At 40.6% G+C, this 20,711-nt stretch overlaps 1 protein-coding gene across 7 annotated transcripts in view; it reads left to right on the top strand.

The window, feature by feature from the left end:
• PPP2R5E (protein phosphatase 2 regulatory subunit B'epsilon) overlaps positions 1-20,711 on the top strand; it is a 184,125-nt gene that overhangs the window by 100,897 nt on the left and 62,517 nt on the right. The window lies entirely within an intron of this gene.

Genomic DNA, 20,711 nt, shown 5'->3' with positions numbered 1-20,711 from the left:
TTTGAAGAGCATGATTTCATGAGAACGAAATCCAGAACTTTCAACTACGACAGTGCTGAAGCAATGAATTACTTCAACATACGAAGCCAAGATTGCCAGGGTATTATTGGATTTCTGGCTTTGGCAAAAGAAAAGACACAGGAAAATAACAAAAGTCTTAGATCCGTGTTTGAAAAATATTCAAGCCTGTTGGATATCTTTTTTTTTTTTTAATCTTATTCATTGTGGTATATTAGAAATGGCTTTATGCTTAATAAAATTAAGCCTCTCTTGACTAACCCTTCTCTTGATAATCTCCTTGAAGTCAGGGTTGATACCTTTCATGACTTTTGAATAGTGTCTTAGATTTTGTGTGGTCATTAGGAGTTATAAGAAAAAACATTATTAACATAATGTGAGTAATTACGTTTTTATTGTGTGAACAGTTATTTTAGTTTTTCAAAAGCTGAGCAAAATGTGATTTTTCTGATAGATTTCTGTGGGAGAGTTGCCTTCCTTGGCATCCCAGAAGATCTTGGCGCTGGAGCGTGCATGCTATTTGGGGATGGGCTTTGCAGAGTGGGGAGGCTAGTCTACTGACTGGTGAAATAGCCACAGAGATCCCTTAAGGTCGGTGCATCATTCAGGAGCCCATTGCAGGATCTGGCACACTCTCTGTGTACTGCTGAATATCTGCCTGGCTTTTGTATTTAGTTCCTTATCATTTATATTCAACCAATGCAGAAAAGAGACTTTTGTGATGGAGTAGATATGTTTAAAAATGATAGTTCAGATTTGCAAAGGGACTTGAATGATCTCAGCGTGAGAAACTGTGACTGTTATATGAAGGTCATCTGAAAACGATGCCTAATATATTCCTCAGATCTATATCTGAATGCGTATTGGATTTGTTGTTAATTTACAGGAATGTAGCACTAGAATGTTTTGTAGGTTGAAGATGACCGTGTGGCTCTTGAGCAGTGCTTCTCGACCAGGTGTGATGTTTGCCTTACAGGGGACATTTGTCAATGTCTAGAGACATTTTTGGTAGTCACAACTAGATGTGGGAGGAGAGTACTACCAGCATCTAGTGGGAGAGGCCAGAGATACTGCTAAATATTTTACAATGTATAGAGTGGCTCCCACAATAAAGAATTACCTGGCCCCAAATGTCACAAGTGCCACTGTTGAGAAACCTTGCTCTTGAGTTTGCATGCTATCTAAACCTCTTAATTTGATGCAGAGGATCTTCTCTAGTCTACCTGCCTTCTGCAGAGCACAGTCCCTGGTTTTAGCCTACCTGTATCATCAGCCAACAGAGGTATCGGTTATGACTTTCTTCTGTATCTTTCTATGGATAGTTCATGAATATATAAGTATATGCAAACATATGTATAAATATTTTTTGTAAGCACACAAATGGTGGCACACTACACATTTTCTGTACCTTGCTTTTTTTACTTAGCAATATGTATTTCAGTACATATAAAGTTCCCACATTCTTTTTATAGCTGCATAATATTTATTATGTGAATGTACCATATTTAAGCAGTACTCTATGAATGTCCTTATACACACATCAGTTTGCCTTTCTATGAGGACATCTGTATATTTATTTTTGAAAATTTAATTTTTTAAGAGCAGTTTTAGGTTCACAGCACAATTGAGAGGAAAGTACAGAGATTTCTCATATGCCCCTGTCCGTACACAAGCACAGCCTCCCCCATTATCAACACCTCCCCCCCACTCCCACCGGAGTGGTACATTTGTTACAATTGATGATCCTACATTGACACATCATTATCACCCAGAGTTCGTAGTTCACATTAGGGCTCATTCCTGGTGTTGGACATTCTATGTGTTTAGACAAATGTGTAATGATATGTATCCACCATTATAGTACCCTACATACCATACATCACTGCCCTGAAAATCCTCTGTGCTCCACTTCTTCATCACCCACCACCTTCCACTCCCTAGCAACCACTGATCCTTTTACTGTCTCCATAATTTTGCTTTTTCCAGACTGTCATATAGTTGGAATCACACAACATGTACTCTTTTCAGATGGGCTTCTTTTACTTAGTGATATGCACTAAAGGTTCCTTCATGTCTTTTCAAGACTTGATAGCTCATTTAGTTTAGTGTTGAATAACATTTTATTGGTTGAATGTACCATAGTTTATCCATTCACCTACTGAAGGACATTTTAGTTGCTTCCCAGTTTTGGCAATTATGAATAAAGCTAATATAAATATCCGTGTACAAGTTTTTTAATGAACATAAGATTTCAGCTCCTTCGGGTAAATACCAAGGAGTGTGATTGCTGTATTTATTGTATGGTAAGAGTACGTTTAGTTTTTTTTTTACTTTGCATTTACTTTTATTACTTGTTATAGGTAATGAGTGTGTTTAGTTTTATAAGAAACTGCCAAACTGTCTTCCAGGGTAGTGGTACTATTTTGCATTCCTACCAGCAGTGAGTGAGAATTTCTGCTGCTCCACATCCTCACCAGCATTTGGTATTGATTTGATTTAAATAGCCTTTCTTTATTTCCCTGTTTCTGGACTTTCACGTATTCCCCACTCCCTCACCTCTAGTTCTAATTCTCATTTTCCCTTCAAGGGATGACTTTAAGTGCTACTTTTGTTTCCTGAAAAAACACAGTGCCTTTTCCTTCCTTCAGTTTGTCTGCTTCTTGGCAACTCACCATTTTGGGAATTTGTTCATTTGCTACTTTTTTTTTTTGTCTTTTCACATATTTATCTGATTTTTCTAATTAGATGTAAGCACTCCCAAGAAGGAACTGTGTCCTGCACATGTCTGTGGCATCCCTAATACTTCCTACCTAGCCCAGGTCTTCTTGAAATTTATTTTTTCTTTTCTTTTTTTTTTTTTTTTTTTTTCGAGGCGAAGTCTCGCTCTGTCGCCCAGACTGGAGTGCAGTGGCGCAATCTCGGCTCACTGCAGGCTCCGCCTCCCCGGGTTCACGCCATTCTCCTGCCTCAGCCTCCCAAGTAGCTGGGACTACAGGCGCCCGCCACCTCGCCCAGCTAGTTTTTTGTATTTTAGTAGAGACGGGGTTTCACCATGTTAGCCAGGATGGTCTTGATCTCCTGACCTCGTGATCCGCCCGTCTCGGCCTCCCAAAGTGCTGGGATTACAGGCTTGAGCCACCGCGCCCGGCCGAAATTTATTAAATGAATGAATTCCTCCTTAAAATGTAGGCATTTCAGTCTCTCAAATTATGATTAAGATATTGGATGTCATTGGATTATACCCAGATTTTAAACTGAGTGTTTAGCATAATCCAAAAATTCTGTGATTCATATGGACCAGCTTGGTCTTAAACCAGCTTTGGTCTCCTAAGGGAGACCTCCCCTCTTTTCCCTCTTTTCCTCCCTGTTCTCCAGGCAAAAAAAGAGACTCCCATTTGTATGTGTTTTAAAATACACTAGAGCTTTACCTTAGGAGGCATTGAATCTGTTAGTGTAAGTGCTATTCTAGCGCATTAGAAAATTCTAGATGGTAGTTTAGCCTTCTTAGAAGTATAACTTATTTTTCATATTTGGTGATTTCTGAAATTCTTAGCTACTAATTATATATGGTACTTAGACACTCTGGAGCATTAACAGAAAAGGGGATATGATGATAGAGTAGAAGGAGACAAGGCGCTGGGTGTGGTGGCTCACGCCTGTAAGCCTAGCACTTTGGGAGGCCGAGATGCGTGGATCGCTTGAGGCCAGGAGTTTGAGACCAGCCTGTCCAACATGGTGAAACCCTGTCTGTACTAAAAATACAAAAGTTAGCCCGGCATGGTGGCACATGCCTGTAATCCCAGCTACATGGGAGGCTGAGGCAGGAGAATCACTTGAACCTGGGTGGTGGAGGTTGCAGTGAGCTGAGATCATGCCACTGTGTTCCAGCCTGGGCAACAGAGCAAGACTCCATCTCAAAAGAAAGAAAGAAAGAAAAAGACAAGGCTTTGGAACCTTACAGACCTGGGTTCAAATGCCAGCTCTGGCCATAATTGCTATATCAATGTGAGCAAGTTACTTTAACTTTGGGGTCCTCTATTTTTGTGTGGTGCTAAGAGGTATATAGGGTGGTGGGAGGGTAGCCATAGTTTTCCCAACCCCTCTGTAAATGTTCCACCTAAGTAACATGCTTATGCTTTTGTTTGCATATCAGGGTACTCAGCACCTCACATGCATATACAGTCCAGAGAATGTGTGCTTACTGTTCTGTAAGGAAAACTGAAACCACGTCCCACTTGGTGCTCTCATTCCCTTCTATTTTGCCACCTCTATGCCCATTGTATATATACAGCTTGGCACTGCTCACTTTCCTAATTTGTGTAATACCTGCCTTTGGGGGATTTCGTGAGGATTAGTGACAATATTTGTAAAAGTTTTAAAACAGTCTCTAACATGTGGCAAGTATTCAATAAAATTTTTTTTTGCATTTCAATGATTTTATTAGATACTTGATTTTACAATTGTTTGTGGAACCCACTGTTAACTCTTTGTGCTTAAAGTACTCCGTCAGTGAGATGTGTTTTATTCCATTGCTACAGTGATTCTTAAGTTCTCTAATTCCAAGACGATCCTGCCTGTTGGGTAATCACTGTCCCCACCGATTTCTCTTTCATGTTACTGTAAAACAAAATCACTTCACTAGAATTAGTGAGGGAAATGGTAGTGTTTTTTATGAAATATTAATGAAGCGGTAGATGGGTTTTGCAAACCAGGATGAGTAATGACGTATAATGGCATGTTATGGTATCAGCATTAGCTTTTGATCCAACTTGATGGGACTTGTACTTTGAGAACTGGTATTCCTGTTAGGGGAAGAAAAGAGTAACAGATAGAAACAATCTATGTGTTGTGGAAACCATTTTTAACATTTAAATGAAGTCTGGATACCACCTACAGACTACTAGAATTGGGACAGAAAAGCAACTCTTATGGGTGTAAACAAATCACATGCACACCTCGTTTTATTGCCCTTTACAGATATTGGGGGTTGCTTTTTTTTTTTTTTTTTTTTTGAGATGAAGTCTCGCTCTGTCGCCCAGGCTGGAGTGCAGTGATGCAATCTCAGCTCACTGCAACCTCCACCTCTCGGGTTTAAGCAATTCTCCTGCCTCAGCCTCCTGAGTAGCTGGGATTATAGGCAGGCGCCACCACACCTGCCTTATTTTTGTATTTTTAGTAGAGATGGGGTTTTACTGTGTTGGTCAGGCTGGTCTTGAACTCCTGACCTCGTGATCCACCCACCTTGGCCTCCCAAAGTGCTGTGATTATAGGCGTGAGTCACTGCGCTCAAACAAATTGAAGGTTTGTGGCAACCTTGTGTGGAACAAAACTGTCGGTGCCATTTTTTCCAACAACGTATGCCCCTTTCATATCTCTGTGCCATAGATTGATAATTCTTGCAATATTGCAAACTTTTGCATTGTTGCTGTATCTGTTATAGTGATCTGTGATGAGAGATCTTTGAAGCTGCTATTTTAATTGCTTTGGGACACTATGAAATGGGCCCCTACAGCATACTTAATCGATAAATGTTGTATGTGTTCTGACTGCTCCGCCGAGCGGCTGTTTCTCAGCTTCTGTCCCTCTTCTCAGGCCTCCCTATTCCCCGAGACACAACAGTATTGAAATTAGGCCAATTAATAACTTTATAATGGCCTTTGAGTGTTCCAGTGAAAGGAAGAGTCACACGTCTCTCATTTTAAATCAAAAGCTAGAAATGGTTTAGCTTAGTGAGGAAGGCATGCCAAAAGCTGAAACAGACCAAAAGCTAGGCCTCTTGCATCAGTTAGACAAGTTGTGAATTTAAAGGTAAAGTTCTTGAAGGAAATTAAAATTGCTACTCCAGTGAACACATGAATGATAAGACAGTAAAACAGCCTTGTTGCTGATAATTGAGAAAGTTTCAGTGGTCTGGATAAAACATCAAACCAGCCACAACATTCCTTACGCCAAAGCCTAACACAGAGCAAGGCCTTGGCTCTCTTCAATTGTATAAAGGCTAAGAGAGTTGAGGAAGCTGCAGAAGAAAAGTTGGACAGTAGCAGAGCTTGGTTGGCTTATGAGGTTTAAGGAAAATAGCCATCTCTCTAACGTAAAAGTACAAGGTGAAGCACCAAGTGCTGTTGTAGAAGCTGAAGCTGCAGCAAGTTTTCCAGAAGATTTAGCTGAGACATTGATGAAGGTGGCTATACAAACAACAGAGTTTCAATGTAGGTGAAACAACGATCTATTAGAAGATATTGCCATCTGTGACTTTTACAGCTGCAGAGGAAAAATCAATGCCAAAGCTAGGGCCAGGCTGACTCTCTTGTTAGGAACTTATGCTGCTGGTGTGACTTAAGTTGAAGCCAGTGCTCATTTACCATTCTGAAAATCTTAGGGTGTCTAACAACCACGTAAATCCACCCTGCCTATGCTCTGTAAATGGAACAGCAAAGCCTAGATGGCAACACCTCTGTTTATGCATGGTCTACCAAATATTCTGTATTCACTGTTGAGGCCCACTGCTCAGAAAAACATTTTTTTCCCCCCAAAATATTACTACTCATTGACTATCCGCCTGGTTACCCAAGAGCTCTAATGGAGATATACAAGGAGATGAATGTTTTGTTTCCTTTCCTTTCCTTTGCTTTCCTTTGCTTTCCTTTCCTTTCCTTTCCTTTCCTGTCGTGTCGTGTCCTGTCCTGTCCTGTCCTGTCCTTTTTTTTTTTTCGAGACAGAGCCTTGTTCTATCGCCCAGGCTGGAGTGCAGTGGCACGATCTCCGCTCACTGCAAGCTCCGTCTCCCGGGTTCACACCATTCTTCTGCCTCAGCCTCCCGAGTAGCTGGGACTACAGGCGCCTACCACCACACCCGGCTAATTTTTTGTATTTTTAGTAGAGACAGGGTTTCACCATGTTAGCCAGGATGGTCTCGATTTCCTGACCTCGTGATCCGCCCGCCTCAGCCTGCTTCCCAAAGTGCTGGAATTACAGGCGTGAGCCACCGCACCCGGCCAAATGTTTTCATGCTTGCTGACACACCATCCAATCTTCAGCTCATGGGTCAAGGAGTAATTCTGATTTTCAAGTCTTATTATTTAAGAAATTCATTTCTTAAGGCTGTAGCTGCCATAGATAGTAATTCCTCTGATGGATCTAGGCAAAACAAATCAACCTTCTGAAAAGGATTCACCATTCTAGATGCCATTTGGAACATTTGTGATTCACAGGAGGAAGTCAAAATATCAGCATTAACAGGAGTTTGGAAGGGATTGATTCCAACCCTCATGGATGACCTTGAGAGGTTCGACTTCAATAGAGAGAATAGCTGCAGATGTGATGGGAATAGCAAGAGAACTAGAATGAGAAGTGGAGCCTGAAGATTTGACTGAATTGCTGCAATCTCATGACCAGTCCTCAACGAATGAGGAGTTGCTTCTTATGGATAAGCAAAGAGAGTGGTATCTTGAGAGGGAATCAACTCCTGAAAATGCTGTGAACAATATTGAAATGACAACAAAGGATTTAGAACATTACATAAACTTAGTTGATCAAGCAGTGGCAGGGTTTGAGAGGATTGACTCCAATTTTAAAAGAAGTTCCATTGTGAATAAAATGCTGTCAGACAGTATCACATGCTACAGATAAATCTTTCATGAAAGGAAGAGTCAATCAAAGCCACAAACTTCATTGTCTTTTTTTTTTTTTTGAGACAAGAGTCTCACCCTGTTGCCCAGGCTGGAGTGCAGTGGCACAATCTCCGCTCACTGCAAGCTCCACATCCTGGGTTCAAGCGATTCTCCTGCCTTAGCCTCCTGAGTAGCTGGGATTACGGGTGCTCACCGCCACGCTCAGCTAATTTTTGTATTTTAGTAGAGATGGGGTTTCACCATGTTGGCCAGGCTGGTCTTGAACTCCTGACCTTGTGATCTGCCCGCCTCGGCCTCCCAAAGTGCTGGGATTACAGGCGTGAGCCACCATGCCCGGCCTCATTGTCATCTTATTTTAAGAAATTGCCACAGCCACCTCAGCCTTCAGCAACCACCACTATGATGAGTCAGCAGCCATCAACATGAAGGCAAGACCCTCCACTAGCAAAAAAGATTACAACTCGCTGAAGGTTCAGATGATTGTTAGCATTTTTTAGCAGTAAAGTATTTTTAAATTAAGGTATGTCTGTTTTTGCTTTTTAGACATGAAGCTGTTACGCACTTTATAGACTACAGTGTATTGTAAACACAACTTTTACATGCACGGGGAAACCAAAAAATTTGTGTGGCTACTTTATTGAGATACTTGCTTTATTGTGGTGGTCTGGAACTGATCCTATAATGTATCTGAGGTATGCCTGTAAAGCAAAATAGCCCATAACTCACCTGTGGAAGAGTAGAGTGGGTAGTGGAAAGAGTACCAAACAGAGAACATGGAAGCCACTGTCTCCATTTCTCATCTTCCGCTTAACTAGTGCTAAGAACTTGAGTAAGTAATTTTCTCTCTAAGCCTCAGTTTCTTCTGTTATAAATGGAGGGAGTTGATGATGAATCCCTCACATCTTTCCATCTCTGAAAACTAACAACTCTTTTGATCAACACAGTCTAAGAAATTTTGAATGGATTATGCCTTTCTTAAAGTTTACAGGCCATTGTGCAACGTAGTTGCTTTGGAAAGTAGTTTGTTTCATGTGTTTCTCATGGGGTCTCCTGGAGTCATATCTGATGAAAAATGAGAATCAGGACTTCCAACTCCTTTAGGCTTTGCTGCATTCTGCTTCACATCATCTCAAGTGTCAGGTGTCTGTCCCTGAGGCATATTTTTTAAACCATATTATGCTAATGCCTTTTTGGTTTTGTTGTTATGTATCCATTTGAAAGATTTCTTGGAATTTCTGGCTTTCCAAATCACCTTGTGTAGATTTTTATTTACCTGAGTTTGAACTCTGTATATTTTATATTCTTTATATTTGCACATCCATCTTCTTTTCTCGAAAATGTTTCTTTTGGGGATACTTCAAATGTGAGATGAAATCTCATGGGTGAAGACATTGTTTTAGTTAATTCTTAATGTTTATTTAAATGACTTAGTGTCACACTTTGACATTTTGCTGATAAGACAGGACTTCACTTTGCCAGTGAGCTCAAAATCTGGTAGAGGGAATACTCATGTCAGCAGTAACGAGATAATGTCTTATGTGTAGTAATAAAGTCTGTACAAGGCAAGGAAGGAGTAAAGGGATATGAAGGTAGATAGAAGGGTGGTTAAGGAAGGCTTGACAGAATGATTATAGCCTCAGTAGGGTATTAAAAGATGAATGTGGCTGAACTTAAAGATAATTATGTGATGCAAAGGAATTCCCAAACCACATGATATATACAGGGAAACACAGTCATGCTATGTTGTTACAGTGTTATGTGTGTATGTGTGTTGGAGAGTGGGAGGAGGTGAATGATGGCAGCTGAAGATGTGGATGTGGCCAGAGTCTGAAAGAACCTCACAGACAATGGTTGAAAGGTTCTATGTGGGAGAGTGGCATGGTCAGATTTGTATTTTGGTGGCAGTGGGACAGAGAGATTGGAGGAGGCTGAGATTGAAGGCAGAGAGGAATCAATTTGGAGACTGCTTTAATGGAGAAATTGTGGAGGGCCTAAGCAAACTGCAGGCATGGAAGTAGAGAAGGAGAGGAAAGGAGCATTTGAGATTCACCTAGGAGGTAAAATTGATGCTGCTTATTAGCACTTACGTGAACTTTTGGAGTGTGAGAGAGGAAGGAGTCTCGGATAGCTTTGGCAGTTGGGTAGTTTGTGGTGTGGTGCTGTTGTTTGGGAAAGGTACAGCAGTAGGGAGAGCAGGCTTTGGATGGAAGCTGAGGAGTTGGTTTTTGATGAGTTAATGTTGAGGTTCCGATGGGAGACCTAGATGTGGAAAGTAGGGGGTGGAAATCGGTAGTTATCAGAATGGGAGTAGGGCAGGGGAGGGAAAGAACAATGAAGGAACTCTAGATGATACCAGTGAATCATTGTTTCAGTGCAGTGGTACAGGTGGGAGCTAGCGGGTTGAAGAGTGGATTACAAAATCAAGAGGTTGAGATGATGACTGTAGATAATAATTGCTCACACTTTGGGTGTACTGTCTTCATTAGAGTAAAATTCTGTCACTTCTCTCCTACAAAAAGTATACAACCTTGTCACATTGATCATTTGCTGTTATTATTTTTATATTTTGTCTCTAGGACTTGGCTTTTCTTGGTTTCAAAGTCTGCTTCAATTCTCAATCTCTGGTTATACCTCAAATGGTAGAATATGTAATTTTCCAAAGCTAATTTAGTTTTAAGATAAAATATATTCACTGGTTTTTCCTTGTTTGCTATTGAGGTCTTTCTTTGAGTTTTTTACATTGTTTCTTGGCCACCATCAGCTTTGTTTTTTCCCACTCTCAAATTATATCATGTCACTTGGTTATCTAAGTGCTTTTTTTTTTTCAAATATATTCTTTGATTTACCTGGAAACCAGAGCTCTGGTTAGCCTCTTAATACAATAATATGACTTTGTAGAAAATTATGAAGTTGCAATTAAATATCTCAGAGTCTGCCCACATGTACTCTTAGTAGTGCTTGGTTAACCTCACTACATTAGTAGCTGAAGGGCAGAGGGTTTCTTTTAATAAAATAACAACTATCTAAAAGTAGCCTTGGAATGATAGCTACCGAAGGGGGGGAATATGAAATTTCCATTTTTCATCTTCCTGCATCTGATAAAGTAAATATAACCATGATAGTCCCCCCTTAACTGTGGGAATATGTTCCAAGATCCCCAGGGATGCCTGAAACTGTGGATAGTACTGAATCCCATATGTATATCCTATGTTTTCCTCTATACATGCATACCTATGATAAAGTTTAATTTATAAATTAGTCACAGTAAGAGATTAACAGTAACAGTAAAATAGAATAGTTATAACAATATACTGTAATAAAAGTTACATAAATATGGTCTCCCTCTTCCTTCTCTCTCTCTCTCTCTCTGTCTCTGTCTCTGTCTCTCTCTCTCTCTCTTTCTCTCTCTCAAAATATCTTATTGTACTTATTCCATGGGTGACTGAAACCATGGGAAGTCAAACCACAGATAAGACGGGGACTACTGTATACATCCTGGCCAGAATCTGCCTTGGAGGCGACTCTTTAGATCCAAAGGAGATAAGATTTGTAGATATGCATTAATAGCAAAAGAGCCATTGGGGGTGGGTGGGTGAGGGTGGACTAATATGTATAATATTAGAATTATACATAATGGAAGAGAATTGAGTGATATCTGAGAAGCGCACTTAATAACTGAAGCTGGTGGGAAATTTGAAGGATAGGATAAGCGTAAAAGATAAGACCTGAGAATTAGATTAGAAATTAAAGAATTCCTTGGTACAAAGGAAATCATTTAAGGATATGATAATGAGATCTCCCAAAGACATTTGTAGAATGAAATCAGGAGGAATTTACTGCTCAAGGTTAGGAACAGATTGTTAGCATTCATAATTTTTCAAAGGGTAGGGAACCTGGTCTGTACTTCCTCAATTCCCATCTTACACTGTCACTCTGTGCTAATCCAGTTAAAGCTCATTTAACGGTACTGATTTAGCAGCTTGGGGTGCCCATAGATGGATTTCTTGGGGTCACTGAACCCTCTGATGTTAACTGCAAAATTTTGTGTCTTCTGTGTATTTTTTATTTTTTATTATTATTATTTTTTTGAGACAGAATCTTGCTCTGTCGCCCAGGCTGGTATTTTTAGTAGAGACGGGGTTTCACCGTATTAGCCAGGATGGTCTCGAGCTCCTGTCCTCATGATCTGCCCGCCTCGGCGTCCCAAAGTGCTGGGATTACAGGCGTGAGCCACTGCGCTTGACTGTGTTCTGTGTATTTTTATAGGAGAAAATAACTTTCTTTTGCTTAAATTTTCAGAGGTACATGTGACTCAGAAATGGTTTAAGCATGATTTTACCCTGTGTGCAGTAAATGTCTATGCTGGGTGTTGCTCACTTGGAAAAAAAGATTGGAAATGGGGTCCTCCCATTTCTGGCAGTAACTAAAGATGAAAAATGAAGTTGTTAGAATGATTTTACCAGTGAAACCATTTGGGCTAGAGTTTCTCTGTGGGAAGGCTTTTGGTAGTGAACTCAGTATCTTAAATACATGTCTGACTGTTCAGATTTTTTGTTTTATATGGTGTGAGTTTAGGTAGATTGTTGTAAAGTTACACAATTTAGACTTGTGGCCATATACTTAATCCTTAGAGTCTCTTCACAAAGGTGTGTACTAATGAAAGAAGATAGCCAGCACCTGTATGCCTTCCATTTTTACCTGCATAAAAATCTGCAGGAACTGCAATGTCTGAGTTAATTCAATCTTCACATGGAATGAGAACCACCTGTGACATAGGTAGTATCATAATAGATATCATTTTATAGATAAGGTAAAGGAAGAGAGAGGTTAAGAAACTTGTCCAGAGCCACTCACCTGGGTGATTGAGATTTGAACCTCGGTGATCTGGTTCCAGAACCCATACTCTTTTTTTTTTTTTGTAGACGGAGTCTCACTCTGTCCCCCAGGCAGAGTGCAGTGGCACAATGTTGGCTTACTGCAAGCTCTGTTTCCCGGGTTCACGCCATTCTCCTGCCTCAGCCTCCTGAGTAGCTGGGACTACAGGCGCTCGCCACCAAGCCCGGCTAATTTTTTTTTTGTTTTGGTTTTGGATTTTTTAGTAGAAACGGGGTTTCACTGTGTTAGCCCGGATGGTCTTGATCTCCTGAGCTCGTGATCTGCCTGCCTCAGCCTCCCAAAGTTCTGGGATTACAGGCATGAGCCACTGTGCCTGGCCCAGAACCCATGCTTTTAAATGCTAAGCTGTAATGCTTTCCTGGAATTATTCTTTCCGGTAGGAATGAGGACTAAAACCCCTAAAAGTTGGAGTTTTGCCTCTGTACTATGTTTTTTTCTTGAGCTCTTCTAAATAGGTAAAAAGGCCTTTGATTTAAGCCCTTCCCTGTATTTTGCTGCTTCTGACAAGGCCAGACCACATAGTATGCTCTGGGGTTAAATGTTCATTTTTTTTTTTTTTTTTTTTGCTTAAGCACAGTTTCTTCTTCACTCCCTCCGCTACCACTTCTGCTGCCCTGTATAATAGCTTTGCACGGCCTTTGTGTTATTCTTGAATTGTTACCGCTGCTTCTCAACTTTTCTGTCTACCCTACCACTTCTTCCGAGTCTGGGAAAGTAAATAGTGATTGAGGAGATGAGGAGAAGCCCAGGAGGAAGGCCTTGTATTTCAGAACACCCTTCTCTTCCACCCAGACTGCAGTCCCCTGAGTTCATGTGCTTTCCCACTCCACTTCTCTCTCTGCCCCACCATCCAAAAATCAGGCTCCTCTGCCTGTTGGTGCTCCTTATGTGGTAACATTGGCGTGGTGATACCTTACCCGTGCGTCATAGAGGGGCCCCACCTTGCAGCCTTGTTTGTGTTGAATTGGTAGGACCCACAGAAAACATATGGAAATTGAAAGTGCCAGTGTATGAATTGAGAGTGAGAAGGGCACTGCTCAGTGAATAGCTGTTTGTGTATATTTGAACTGTGCCTTCTCTGCCTGCAGCAAATTATGCGAGCTGCCAAGGAATCCTTAGATTGGTTGGTTAGCCTAGATTTGGAGCAAGGGGAGTTAATTAGATGATTCAGACATCCCTCCATCTCCGTGATGGGCATCCTAATCCTTGGAAGCACTTGTGTGTGTACAGCCTGCTTTTCCTTTTTATTGTCCTTCCTGGGTCAGTGGCATAGACAAACAGACAAGGACCCAGTCTGGCCACTTACTGAACTGTGTGATTCTGGGTGAGTCTCAACCCTCTAAGCTTGTTATTGTACTGTAACTCTAAGGTTGTTTTGAAAATTAATTTATGAACAGTGCTTAGCACTGTGGTAAGCATTGTTAAAGTAGCCATATCATTATTGTCATTATTCATGGGATCACGTCTAGCACCCCAGTAGACTTACCTGTCTCTTTATATTGGTTAATACATGTTTCTGGTTACAATGAAGTCTTGCTAACCTGAAAGCCTTTTTTGTCTCTTTCAGATGACTTTCCATATCTTTTGTCTGTCTATTGATTTCAAACTCTCTACGAAGTTTTATTTTCATATCTTTTTTTTTCTTTTCGGGAGAATTCCCTGTGAATCTGCATATGCCCGTGTGTTTATAGTTATATATACATTTGTATATATACTGCCCTAAGTTCATCTAAATGAATTTTTCCTCATATACTTGCATATTCATGTCCCCACTCTAGTAATAATTTAGCATTTCTCTCCTGCAAGGATTCTCTCTTAAGGAATCTGACAGGGATTTTAAAGTGTTTAGTTTTAATTTAAATGTGCTAAAGAGAGGGTTTTTACTCAGGAAGCCACTGAGCTACTCGAGATTGCTGTTTGCTTCATTTACAAGCTGTAGTCATTCTGGCTTAACTGCTTTAAAGGTTGTTCAGAGTTTTTAATATACTTAAAATTGTTTGACAGCTGTGACTTGTCTGGCATTGATATATCCAATAATATCATCTCACTGTAATGAGAATACTCCCCCTGTCTCTACCCCTTCCCCCAGTGGCTAGCAACAGAATTTTGCAGGATAAGTTACAGTGCTGCATTCAAGTTTTGGTTTCTCTTTTCTCCCACCTTTCAATTTAAACTTGAAGCGGAAAATGTGGTTTAAAGGTATAAGCAGTGCTTCTGGGAAAATCTATTAAGCACATGGATGACAAAGTGAGAAATCTTGCTTGTGGTATGTGCATGTGGGTCTTGGATAATCCCAGCTCTTGGTGTTAGTTTGTATGATTTGGCTGTCTGTCTACTGAGGAGACACAGAAATGAAAGAGAGGAATGTATTGGCTGTTTCTTTGGAGAAAGCTGGTTACACCACAGTGGTGCATGATGAGCAGTAAAAAGCTGAGAAAATGAGTGTCCTCAATGTGGAATTCACAGAGACAGGAGTGCCTGAGGCAAGAATCTGGCAAGCAGACAATGAGCAGGTCATTTCCAGGAGGCAGTTGGCTGCTGACCAGTATTTAAAGCCAAACTTGATCTGGAAAACAAGAAGAAATACGCTATCCAGTGACTTTTCAGGAGCAAGTTGCCTCTGAGAAATGGTGCAAAAACACAAGACTGTAGAGTAGAAATGCCATTTCAGTGATGAATAGAGAGAGGTGAGGGTTGGCCGAGTAGTAGAGAGGGAAGGCTGGTGGGGTCATGGTGAGGAGGGTCAGGAGTAGCACACATAAGAAAAGACATTTCTCAGTAAAAATAGGGCTGGTTATAATTATTTGCTAAGTTGGAGAACAAGTGTGTTTTTTTGACAAAATGGATAAGCAAGCTCTATTGGAAAATATGTTTCTATACTTTTCAGAAAGGTAGGGATTGGGGTCTTGGGAGGATAATGTTAGGTGCTAAATGGGCTGCTTTGAAATACTTCGGAATTGGCCTTCCTGCAGAAGGTAAGGGCTTTAGGAGAATAGGATAGACCACTCTCCGGAATAAGGCAGGCCACTTACTTTTCAGGGATTTCTGGCTTTTTTCTCATAGACAGATTAGGAAAAAAATCGTATATAATAGAGAAACTGTTGGAAAATTAAGTTTTGTATTTGTGCTGCCCTTAATAACAAAGTGGAAAATGTATTATATCCTATTCTGTAAAGTAAGAGTAGTTGTGTTACTGAAAATGGGTCCCGATCTAGACCCCAAGAGAGGGTTCTTGGATCTTGCGTAAGAAAGAATTTGGGGTGAGTCCATAGAGTAAAGTGAAAGCAAGTTTATTAAGAAAGCAAAGGAAAAAAAGAAGGGCTAGTCCATAGGCATAAAGATGGTTACCCATTTTTACGGTTACTTCTTGATTATATTCTAAATAAGGGGTGGATTATTCATGAGTTTTCCAGGAAAGGGATGGGCAATTCCTGGAATGGAGGGTTCTGCCCCCCGCCACTTTTAGACCACATAGGGTAACTTCTTGACATTGCCATGGCATTTGTAAACTGCCACGGCATTGGTATGTGGTACCATGTAGTACCATGGTGTAGTGGTGAGGACGACCAGAGGTCACTCTCCTTGCCATCTTGGTTTTGGTGGGTTTTGGCTAGCTTCTGCATCCTGTTCTATCAGCAAGGTCTTTATGACCTGTATCTTGTGCCGACTTCCTGTTTCATCCTGTGACTAAAAACACCTTAACTTACTGGGAATGCAGCCCAGCAGGTCTCAGCCTTATTTTACCCAGCCCCTGTTCAAGATGGAGTTGCTCAGGTTCAAATGCCTCTGACAGTTGTTTGAGCAGTAAAATAATCAGAAGGCAGTGGTGTTTAAAGCACATTTAAAATGTAAGCTCACAGGGTTGGTGGTCAGTTCCTGCCCCTAGTTCCCTCTCTTGGTTTCCTTCAGAAGAACTAAGATGAGGCCAGCTATGTGTCACTGTCAACAGGGAGGGCTGGCTGTCTTGTCCTCCCCTGGAGGCATATCTCACTCAATTCATTAGGAAGCAGTAGTTTTGGGATAAGGAGGAATATTAATCTATGGACAGAACCTATGGTTATACGTGCTAAATGTGGTTATATGGTAATGGTTATATGTAGGTCAGATGTGTTTTAATTACCGACTAGCTCAGGGCTTTCTTCTGCGAATGAAAGGTCACACACACAGAGAGACATGCACATAGACACAGAGTATAAGAGACAGTGACAGTTAGTTTTGGCAGTTTTCTTGTTTATTTTAGTGATTTCAATTAATAACACATACCTAGTAGTCAGAAACATACATCAGGAGCCTCAAATGTTTTGTGTATGCTTTTTAAAAAATTCGCAATTCAAGAGGCTTAATTTTTCTTTGAGCATTAGCTGATTTTGAACCATAAAGTCCTCATAGCAGATGTCTAGAATTTGTGTTCTCAAAGAAGCCTTATGTTCGTATTGTTTTATCAACTTGTACACTGTGGCTTTTACAGAAAACGCTGAATTCAGTTTTAGTAACCTTCTAGGACTTAGGACCCACAGTCCCCAGATGGTGAAATGCAGCAAAGCCTTGGTATCACATGGTTAACCTGTGTGGGGCAGGAATGCTTGAGGCTAACCCAGGCGGTAGGAGGTTCTGCACTGATTTATACACAGTAAGCACTATGACTATTGCAGTGTTTACACCTCTATTTTTGGATTCTAAGATTTAATATCAACAATCTTCACTTTTGGACTCTGCTAACATTTCCAATTTTGGAGAGAGTGCAATACAGTCGTTTCTGTGTGAAGTATCATTTCCCTGTGATAGTTTTGTGTGAAGATAACAGACGCTAGAGATAATTAATTTAACATTGCTGTCACCATTTCAGCAGGTAAAAAGTTGCCTCCTATTTTGAGCAAAGTTTAATCTTGAAATAGGAGCCGAATGGGAGCAGAGGGTTCGTGGTCAGAATTTGTGGGCAGTAAGGTGGAGAGAGGCAGGGATGAATTTAGATTAGAGAGGGCTTGGCAAACTAAGCAGAGGAGGTTAAACTTAATCTTGTAGATGGCGAGCAGGGAGTTGTAAGGATTTTTGAACAGGAGGCGAAATGAAACTATATTCTTACTTTTCTCCAGATCCTGTGAAGAAAGTCTGCTTCTTTAAGGAAGATTAGGCTGGCAGATATAACCCAGGATGGCCTGTGGCAGAGGGCTGTTGTCTTAGGTTTGTCAGATGATTGCAGAGGAAGAGGAAATTAAGAATATGTAAAGAACTCACCATCTTCTATTTTTTTCTCCACCCTTATCAAAGAATCACCCGTAGTTTCAGTATTTAAATTCAATCATTACCCACATTTTGGCCAAGTTGCTCCTAGTCTTTTTTTTCTTTTAATATGACTTTTTTTCCCTTTAAAAAATTTAGATATACTTAACTTACAATAAAATTTGAAGAACAGATCTTAGGCAATGAACGTTCAGTGAATTTAGCAATTATATATACTTGTATAGTCATCACCCCAAATGAGATCTAGAACATTGCCATCTCCCCAGAAAATTCCCCTTTGCCTCTTTCCTGTTTTCCTTGTTAAACCTTTTTAAAAAAATCTTACTATATATGCAGTTTTGGATTCTGTTTTTTATTTCATTATCATTATGGTGTAAACATGCTTTCCTGTAATTAATCTTTTAAAAGCATAATTCTAATGGTTCCTAACAGTCCGTTATGTGGATGTACCATTGTTTACTTAACTGTTTTTCCAATTTGGGATATTTAAACAATTTCCAAATTTCCACTATTAAAAGTAAATCCATCATGAGCACTAAGGAGACATTTTGAAGTAATAAATAAAATGACTTGTTGAAAATTGTATATAGCAAATAAAGGAAAAGAGTTAACAAAAACTCCAAAGGGTTAAAAAAAATAGTGAACTTCTTGAAAGAATGGGGATGGTGGGAGGAGAATTCTCTTTGAGAGATAAATGGAGTCCAATGAGGGTGAAATTGGTTTTGACCAGCCTGAATTTGAGATGATAGTGAGATGTCAAAACTGCTCTGTATATAACTGGAAATAAAGAAATTAAGGATATTCATGTGCCCTGGACACAGAGGTCATAGTGGAAAAGGTGATAGGGGACTGAGTATTGAGAGGAGAGCAGCATACTGCTGGGATTTGTTCTACATTACATTCTAGTGCTGACTTTTATTTTTATTTTTGGGGAGGTTGTGTACTTCTTCATTGGATGAAATCATGACTTGGAGGCGTTCATTTGAATTTGGCATTCAGTATTCCCAGATCCTGAACATGCTTTATTTTTCTATTTTATTTTATACTAAGACCTGGTAATGTAGTTGGTGCTAATTCTGAGAAAGAAAACTCTTGTGAAGATCTCTCAGTTTATTTTGGCTAAGATTAGAGCACCTGTCATTTGTTTGTTTGTTTGTTCGTTTGCTGTTTTACTGGACTCTTCCCCACTAAAAAGAGACTGATATATTTTTTGTATCAGCAAATTAGATTACTTGAATTAGCAGAAATTACTGGAGAATGGAAGAAATAATAAGAAATAATCAGCCGGGCGCGTTGGCTCACGCCTGTAATCCCAGCACTTTGGGAGGCCGAGGCGGGCGGATCACGAGGTCAGGAGATCTAGACCATCCTGGTGAACGCGGTGAAACCCCGTCTCTACTAAACATACAAAAAAAAAAAATTAGCCGGGCGTGTTGGCGGGCGCCTGTAGTCCCAGCTTCTCTGGAGGCTGAGGCAGGTGAATGGTGTGAACCCGGGAGGTGGCGGAGCTTGCAGTGAGTGGAGATTGCACCACTGCACTCCAGCCTGGGCGACAGAGCGAGACACCGTCTCAAAAAAAAAAACAAAAACAAAAACAAAAACACAAAGAAATAATCACTAACTTTTGAGTAAATAGGGTATATTGAACTCATGCGTATGTTTACTTTTTTTTTTTTTACCTAATATCTCCCCACAGTTACTGAAATAAAAAAGTTACTACTGAAAAGAAATAAAACCCACAAGAACAAAGCAAAATAGAGAGATCTCAGAATTACATTTTAGAAGCTAGAAAACAAATGAACAGTGGTTACTACCTTGGTTGATCAGAGAAAACGGAACCTGAAGCAGCAGCAAGGAAAGTCAAGACATAGCCAAGTCATGTGCACAACTCCGAGGAGCTTCAGAAAGATAACCTCTCAAAGGAAGGGTGCATGGGGGCGAAACAGGAGATTCGCTGGAAAGTCTGTATTAAGAAGTAGCCAGAATTCCTTTTCTCCCATTCTCCCAAAACCAGGTAGCCATGTAACTGCTGTCTCAAATCCCAGCAGAACACTGAAGGTTTACTCTTTGGAGAGGCTAAACTAGAGGGAATCTAGACTTGGGGACATTACGCACAGCTGAGAGCAGTGTGCACCTTTCTGAAAGTAGGGCACTATGTTGAATTGAGACTAAACCCACTCAGTTCCCAGATACCTTACGCCCTCTAGCCAGGAGATTAGATGATTCTTCTCTGGAGAATCAGGCAAACCGAAGAGAAAAGACCTAAAGACACAACTTAAAAGGGAGTTCTGGAGGGAGGGGCGTGAACAAGTGGTAAGGGATTAGCCCAGCCAGTCTCACTGTAGGCAAGCCCACTAGTCAGCTGGTGACATGTACCCACAGAGCCCCTATTTTAAATATGACTGTAGACCATGGCTCACTCCTGTAATCCCAATGCTATGGGAGGCTGAGGCAGGTGGATTGCCTGCTCTCAGGAGTTTGAGATCAGCCTGAACAACATTGTGAAGCCCCACGTCTACTAAAAATATAAAAATTAGCCAGGTGTGGTGGCACGTGCCTGTAGTCCCAGCTACTTGCAGGGCTAAGGTGGAAGGATCCCTTGTGTCCAGGAGGTTGAGACTGCAGTGAGCCATAATTGCACCACTGCACTCCAGCCTGGGCAATACAGTGAGACCCTGTCTCAAAAACAAAAAACAAAAAACAAAAAAAACACTGTATGTGGCCCTGTGATTAAGAGCTATGTGTAGGGCCCTGTGGTTAAGACTTTCTAAGTTTGAGTTCTCTCTTCTGACATTAATACTTAATTAAAGCTTAATTAGTTTGGCCTAATTTAGAACTTTATATGAATGGAATTAAACAGCATGTATATGTTTGGGGGGTTTGGTTATGACTGCTTATCCTTTATACTGTTTGATGAACTTTTAG

This window comes from Rhinopithecus bieti, unplaced genomic scaffold (genome assembly GCF_001698545.2).
Source record: "Rhinopithecus bieti isolate Rb0 unplaced genomic scaffold, ASM169854v2 scaffold_26226, whole genome shotgun sequence".
Classification (NCBI taxonomy): Eukaryota; Metazoa; Chordata; class Mammalia; order Primates; family Cercopithecidae; genus Rhinopithecus; species Rhinopithecus bieti.
The sequence above is the reverse complement of the archived record's forward strand: the minus strand, read 5'-3'. Positions and strand labels throughout refer to the sequence as shown.